We start from the raw sequence: 8,444 nt of genomic DNA, 5'->3' as shown, positions 1-8,444 counted from the left end.
TCCTGATCTCAAGTGATCTGTCCATGTTGGTCTCCCAAAGTGATGGGATTACAGCCATGAGCCACCATGACCAGCCAGCCATAGGAATTTTCTTAGAACAAATAACTTGGGACCACACTCTCTAAAGAGATTGATAAGCATATGGAAATTCATGAAGCACGTTTATCAGATGGTCACAGAACTTGCTATAGGTAAGTGAGGGTTGTATGCATTGAAAATGAGGCCCTAAAACTGAAAGAGAGAGAAAATTGCAACTATTTAGTATCAGCCATTACTGATTTAGTTAAGACAGAAAATGTGGAAGGATGTCACACACACACACACACGAAGAGCAATTGGAGAGAAAACTCAGTTAAGAGAACAAAGCAAGGAAGCCTGTCTCATCCCTGGTTATGCAGGGACAGACAGTAATAGCATAAGTGCTAATAGTAAAGTGTGACATATTTCTGTGGACAGTTTGGCCATAAGAAGAGTTTAAGAAGTTTTCTTCACTAACTTCATAGTTTTGATGAACTACACTCAATCAATGGGGAAAGATATTCTAATCCTGAGGAAGACTACCCAGTTGCAGCTGGAAATAAATAGATTAGAAAACCTGGATGGGCCAGGATGGAATAAAGGAGTGAAAATGACAGTTACAGACTCCTAAGATCAGCCAAACAAGATATATTTAGAAGTATAAATTATTTGAATATAATAATTTAAATAATTTCAATACATAATTATTTGAATATAATAGTGTACAGTTGCGAAACACTTTATGGGCCGGGCGTGGTGACTCATGCCTGTCATCCCAACACTTTGGGAGGCTTAGGTGGGTGGATTGCTTGATCCAGGGAGGTGGAGGTCGGGTTGAGACGAGATCGCACCACTACACTCCAGTCTGGGTGACACAGTGAGACTGTGACTCAAAAAAAGAAAAGGAAACACTTTATGGTGAGAGGCAGATTACTTTAGAGGAATACAAAGACTTTAGGCAGAGTGATACAGAAACAAAGATATAGAAACTTGTCTTAGATTTAAATACTGGTGATATTAGAAAAAAGTGATATGTATCTCGAGTAATTCACATAAGAGATTTATCATTCACTAGTATTTTTGTACATAGTTTCTCTATTTGCAAAGAAAACAGTTTTCTCTACCCCAGCCTTACACATTAAACATGGTTTAGTGGAATTCATGCCTTTGGCCAATCGATTACCGATATCTCTGTTATCTATGCAGAGCAGTGTTCCACAAAGGATTCCACTAAGCTAAGGCAGTGACCAGCACACTTTGGGACCATTTTATAACCATTATGGACTCCACAAAAGGATCTATACTCATTAGAGAGTCAGTTATATACTAGTAACTTGTCAGAGCACCAGGAGGCCAAATAAAGAGGAAAATGTAGAATGACACCATGCTACTCCAGGAAAAACATTTTAGAGTGCTTCTTTAGAACACATACATATTTTAAGAATTCTGAATCACAGTAAAAATCTTAATTGCAGGAGTTATGTAGAACCTCTAAGTCACATCTTTGCTTTAAAAAGCATATATTATTCAGGCCAGGCATGGTGACCTCATGCTTGTAGTACCAGCACTTTGGGAGGCTGAGGCAGGCGGATCACGAGGTCCAGAGTTCGAGACCAACCTGGCCAACATAGCGAAACCCCATCTCTACTAAAAATACAAAAAATTAGCCAGGGCTGGGGGTGCATGCCTGTGATCTCAGCTACTCAGGAGGCTAGGCACAAGAAGCACTTGAAACCGGGAGGTGAAGGTTGCAGTGAGTCGAGATCACACCACTGCACTTCAGCCTGGACAACAGAGTGAAACTGTGTCAAAAAAAAAAAAAAGCATGCATTATTCATTCATTTGTTTATCTGCTTCTTCCTTTAGTAAATAAATAAGACAAGACAAGTTCTTATACTCATAGTGCTGACTGTTAAATTGGAGGATAGAGTAAATAATAAAGAAACACACAGATAACTCGAAATAATGCCAAGTACTATGAAGGAAACCAATGCATGCACGCAATGATTGTTCACAAACAAAGGTAGGGTAAAGGGACGGGGAAAGTTCCTGTTTAAAATAGATCATCAAAGAAGACCCCTCTAAGGAGGAGACTTTTAAACTGAGCCCTGAAGGATGAAAAGGAACCTATGACATGTAAAACGAATTAAAGGATAGCTAGTATAGGTGAGGAAGAGTAGAAATTGAAGAGGAGACTGGAATGAGATAGGGCCAAATGAAGCAGAAATTTGTAGGACTTGATAACGAACTTGGATTTTATTGGAAGTGCAATGGGAAGGTTTTAAGTATGGGTGTAATTTGATATGAAGGTAAGACTAGAAGTGAGAAGACCTGTTTACAGTCATCTGCATGAGAGGAGCTTGGATTAGGGTAGAACCATACAGTCTTCTGTCAACCTTTACTGCCAAGTGATCTCTGTTTCCAACATAGAGTCAGTATAGGGAGAATGAGTGAAGTTGTTTACTAATGGACGTTGATAGCACTTTGAGGCAGGAAGCTGATAAAGTAGCAAGTCAACAAATAAAAGGGAAGGAACGCAATAGTAAGGGAGTTTTTATGGGGCATGTTGATGATGTAAAGAATTATGATTTCAATGGAAAAGCTAGGCAGTGGGAATTAGAGGTACAATTAAGTGTCATATTAATAGTGTATAGTGGAGTCTCTGAGAGTCCTTGCTCCCTGAATAACACCTATCTTCCTTGCATGGATTCTAGATAATTTATAAGATAAAACAGACAGTAAAGACTGAGTCAAGAATATTCATTTCATTACTGATAAAGATGAAGCTGGAATGTATGACTTACTAAGCCTCAGAATTAGGAAATTCCTCATCCTGTGCCTGGAGCAGAACTGAGAGTGTGCTCTGTGTGGGCGGGCTCCCTCCACCAGAAAGAGCGTAGAGTTGGTGGGGAACGTTATTCTCCCCAAATTTACCAGTCAGACAAATCACTGCACATGTCTCGACACAGAAGCAGTGTAAGTAAAGGGATGGAGAGAGGCTCAGGACTACGTTAATTGGGTTCCTTTCTTGGGAAGGATGCATGAGGAGTGGGGAAGAAGTGTGTCTGGGAGCATACAGGATGCAGAGAGAGAAAGGTGCATTTCACAGAGAGTTGCAGAGACCAGGTGGACCACTCCAACTCTCTACAGACAATATTGAGTGTGTAGGGGAGTGGGAAGTGGGAGGATCAACTGCTTTGGAACCTGCTTGGAAAAGTAACAGCTTCATCTTATTCTCTACCCAATAGGTTAGAAGTTTTGGAATGTAAGAATGTTACCTTCAATAAAGATTGATTGTTGATTTCTGTTCTTTCCTGCTGATTTAGGAGAATTGATGACTCATTATTTGTTTCTGGAGGTACAGGCATTGGAAATGCTGAAGGCCCCAAAGACCTCTTCCATAGCAGCAGGCATTAGACTGTTCCCAGAATCTACTGACAATTGATCTGGAGGATTTATTTTTTTTTTGAAACGAGCCTTGCCCCATCTCTGCCAGGTTGGGGTGCGGTGATGCCATGATTGCACATTGCAGCCAAGGAACTCCTGGACTCAAGTGATCCTCCCACCTCAGTCTCCCCAGTAGCTAGGATTACAGGCATGAGCCACTACACCCAGCTGGAAAAGTTTCAGAAGCCTTGTTGACTTGGGAGAAACTTAATTAAATGAACTGCTTTATTGAGCTGGCTTTAGTCAGGTTGCTTTCTACTCCTGCCTTTGAAGAGTGCATAAACTAAAAGAGATGTAGAAAATAATCACAAAGAGACTTCTTTATCTGGGGATTTATTATCTGAATCTCTAAAGTTATAATACTGTGTAGGAAAGGGAACTCGTCATAATACAAAAATATGCACTAACGAGTGCTTTTCTATTTTTATTTATTTCCTTTATTTTTATTTTATTTTTATTGTACTTTAAGTTCTAGGATACATGTGCACAACGTGCGTGTTTGTTACATATGTATACATGTGCCATGTTGGTGTGCTGCACCCATTAACTCGTCATTTACATTAGGTATATCTCCTAATGCTATCCCTCCCCGCTACCCGCATCCCACAACAGGCCCCGGTGTGTGATGTTCCCCTTCCTGTGTCCAAGTGTTCTCATTGTTCAACTCCCCCCTGTGAGTGAGAACGTGCAGTGTTTGGTTTTCTGTACTTGCGATAGTTTGCTGAGAATGAGGGTTTCCAGCTGCATCCATGTCTCTACAAAGGACATGAACTCATTCTTTTTTATGGATGAGTAAATACTGCGTAGTATTCCATGGTGTATATGTGCCACATTTTCTTAATCCAATCTGTCATTGATGGACATTTGGGTTGGCACTGTGCTTGAGAAATTGATCCCCTCAGCCCTCAGACTGGTAAGGCAAGACCATGGGCAGAGTGCCTGGGCAGGAATCTGGGACCTAGAGCAGCATTTCGGACAGCAGGTTCTACATTGTCCCCTTTTGGTGACAGCATGATGTGTGTGTGAGTCCTGCATTTGATATTTCCCTGGGTTGCTTTGAGCTTTGTCAAAAAGGTACTGAACCATCTAGGCATCTACTTTAGCAGGTCTTACAGAGCATGCCATTCCCCACTGCGGACAGAGGTTGTGCACTTGTTGGTGAAGCTGCTATGATAGGTGCCTTGTGGTGATGGTGATGGTGGTTAGGGTGTTGGAGGTGGCAGGGAGTAGGTAGGGCTTACTGCCACTTCAGTCTGTAAAACTGTCCCTGTAAATTTTGTAAAATTAATCAGGAAGAAGCAAAAATAAACCAAGCTTGCAGCATATTTAGCATTAATCATTAGGTCAGCTTGATCTCTTACCTACTTCCTCATAATTGTCTATTGCCTCAGAATCACGTAGACCTGTCACAAGATGATAGTTCCCCTTAACTGCTCTATAGTTAACAACTTGAGCACTCTGAAATGTTAGGTTTTCCATTTGAGATGTTCTTTTGTGTCCTGCGTGCTGATAAAAATACTGACATTAGGCTGGGCATGGTGGCTCATACCTGTAATCCCACCATGGCCAGCCTAATGTTGGCAGGTGTCAGTAGTAGTCCATGGTGTGTGAGAGAGAGTGTGTGTGTGTAATATATATATATATATGTATGTATATATATATATGGCATTTTTTTTGAGGGGGTGAGGGACAGGGTCTTGCTCTGTCACCCAGGCTAGAGTGCAGTGGTACAATCATGACTCACTGCAGCCTCAACCCCCTGGGCTCAAACAGTCCTCCCACCTCAGCCCCCCAAGTAGCTGGTACCACAGGCATCCACCAACATGCCTGGCCAATTTTTGTACTTTTTGTAGAGATGGGGTCTTGCCATGTTACCCAGGCTGGTCTTGAACTCTTGAGCTCAAACAATCCTCCTGCCTCAGCCTCCCAAAGTGCTGAGATGACTGGCATGAGCCATGGTGCCTGGCCTCTACATTTTCTTTATCCAGCACTTTGGGAGGCAGAAGTGGGAGGATCACTTGAGCCCAGGAGTTCGAGGCCAGCCTGGGCAACATAATGAGACACTGTTTCTACAAAAAGCTTAATATAAAATGAACAAAACAAGACAAAGAAAAACTATTGATGTTAGCTTGTCTAAAGGACTCCAAGAAGAGCTGACTCACCAAAGAATGCAGTTTCTACATCCTGATGATTTCACCCTCCTTTCCTAACCATCAATGACCCTAAGGGCCCTTTGCCCTCCACAATTCCCTTAAAATCCCCATCCCAGAACTCCTTGGGGAGATGGATTTGAGGGTCCCTCCTCTCTCCTCACTGAGTCACCTGCGATCATTAAACACTTTATTGCAAACCTTGCTGTCTTGGTGTACTAGTCTGTTACTGCACAGCAGTTATATGAACCCGTTGGTCCTGTAAAAACAGTGGCTTGGAATTTCTATCTTCACATATAGTAGTTAATTCTGTGTATCTGTGGCTAAAATGCGCTTTTAGTGTATCCAAGCTACCTGCAGGGTGAATGCTCTAAGTTAGCTCCTTTTGCTAATTAGAACTTTGTCTTATTTATTTTCATTTTTAGTTTTTGAGACAGAATCTCACTCTGTTTCCCAAGCTGGAGTGCAATGGATATAAAATGTGGAATCATGCAATGATAGCTCACTGTCCCTGACCTTGAACTCCTGAACTCAAGGGATCCTCCTGCCTCAGCCTCCTGAGTACCTGGGACTACAGGCAGATGCCACCACACCTGGCTAATTTTCAAATTTTTTTGTAGAATTAGTCTTGCTATGTTGACCAAACTGGTCTTGAACTCCTGGCCTCAAGCAATCCTCCCACTTTAACCTCCCAAAGCATTGGGATTACAGGTGCGAGCCAATGTTCATGGCTAAACTTTGTCTTATCCTAAATTACTTGTTTTAAAAATGTTTGATTGGGTTTGAATCAATTCTTATAACACAAAAAACTTTAAATGTTACATTTTTCAATAGGAGAAAAGGAAAAAAACACACTTGGGATTTAAATATTTCAAGTGCTCTATGATTTTTTTTGAATGACTATGAAATGGTTTTATATTATTTTCATGCCAACTTGCCAAATGTGAAGTGCTCATCATTAAAAAATCTTAAGCATTAAGTATATAATTTCAAGTGTAAAATATGATAGAAAAAGGTTTGTTTCCAGAAGTTAGCTCAAGTTGTAATTAAAAACTGTGAATATTTATTTGGAAGTATATTATAAATTCCGTATTTAATATTCTTCCTAAAATTTTATATTTATATTTTGCTTAAATAATTTTATTTTAATATATAAAAAGATCAGTTTTTCCTGTGCTCACACAGATAACCACATCCCTTCTAGCTTATCCCAGTGTGAAATACAAACATTATTGTCATTTTTCTTTTTTTATTTGTATAAATTTAAGGCATACAAGTGCAATTTTGTTGCATGCATATATTGTTAGTGGTGAAGTCTTGGACTTTCAGTGTAGACATCATTCAAATGAGGTACATTGTACATATTAAATAATTTCTCATCACCCTCCCTCCCTTCTACGCTCCTCACCCTTCTAAGTCTCCAGTGTCTTTCATTTCACATTTTATATCCATGTTGATATGGTTTGGTTGTGTACCACCAAAATCTCATCTTGAATTGCAGTTCCCCAAATCCCCGCATGTAGTGGAAGGGACTCAGTGGGAGGTAATTGAATTGTGGGAGCAGTTGCGCCCATGCTATTCTCGTAGCAGTGAGTAAGTTCTCACAAGATCTGATGGTTTTATACAGAGCTTTCCCCTTTGCTCAGCTCTCATTCTTCTCTCTCCATGTGAAGAAGGATGTGTTTGTTGCCATGACTTTAAGTTTCCTGAGGCTTCCCCAGCCATGTGGAACTGTGAGTCAATTAAACCTCTTTCCTTTACAAATTACCCAGTCTCAGGCAGTTCTTTATGGCAGGGTGAGAATGTACTAATACACATATGCACATATTATTTAGTTCCCACTTATAAGCGAGAATATGCAGTATTTGACTTTCTGTTTCTGAGTTGTTTCACGTAAGACAATGGCCTTCATTAGAACATGTGGAAAAAAAAGATAATGGCCTCCAGTTCCATTCATGTTGCTTCAAAAGACACCATTTTATTTTTTTATGACTGAGTAGTATTCCATGATATGTGTATCTACACACACACGTATATAGACACACACGCACATATAGACACATACACACATACATACACACCCACATATACATATGTACCACATTTTCTTTATCCAGTTATCCATTTATGGACACTTAGGTTGGTGAATAGTGCTGCAACAAACATGCAAGTGCAGAAATCATTGATATAATAATTTCTTTTCCTATAGGTATATACCCGGTAGTGGGATTGCTGGATCAAATGGTAGTTCTATTTTTAGTTCTTCGTGAAAGCTCCATATTGTTTTTTTTTTTTTGAGATGGAGTTTTGCTCTTGTTGCCCAGGCTAGAGTGCAATGGCACGATCTCAGTTCATTGCAACCTCTGCCTCCCGGGTTCAAGTGATTCTCCTGCCTCAGCTTCCCAAGTAGCTGGGATTACAAGCATGTGCCACCACACCTGGCTAATTTTGTGTTTTTAGTAGAGACAGGGCTTCTTCATGTTGGTCAGTTTGGTCTTGAACTCCCGACCTCAGGTGATCTGCCTGCCTTGGCCTCCCAAAGTGCTGAGATTACAGGCATGAGCCACCATGCCCGGCCCATACTGTTTTACATAGAGGTTGTACTACTAATTTACCCTTTTCTCCATGTTCTCACCATCTGTTATTTTTTGACTTTTTAATAATAGCTATTTTGGCTAGTATAAGATGATATCTCACTGTAGTTTTAATTTGCATTTCTCCAAGGATCAGTGATGTTGAGCATTTTTTTGTATGGTCATTGGCTATTCATATGTCTTCTTTCGTTATCATAATCTTTTTTTTGTGAGATGGAATTTTTTTTTTTTTTTT

This window comes from Colobus angolensis, unplaced genomic scaffold (genome assembly GCF_000951035.1).
Source record: "Colobus angolensis palliatus isolate OR3802 unplaced genomic scaffold, Cang.pa_1.0 Scaffold59, whole genome shotgun sequence".
NCBI classification, from domain to species: domain Eukaryota; kingdom Metazoa; phylum Chordata; class Mammalia; order Primates; family Cercopithecidae; genus Colobus; species Colobus angolensis.
The sequence above is the reverse complement of the archived record's forward strand: the minus strand, read 5'-3'. Positions refer to the sequence as shown.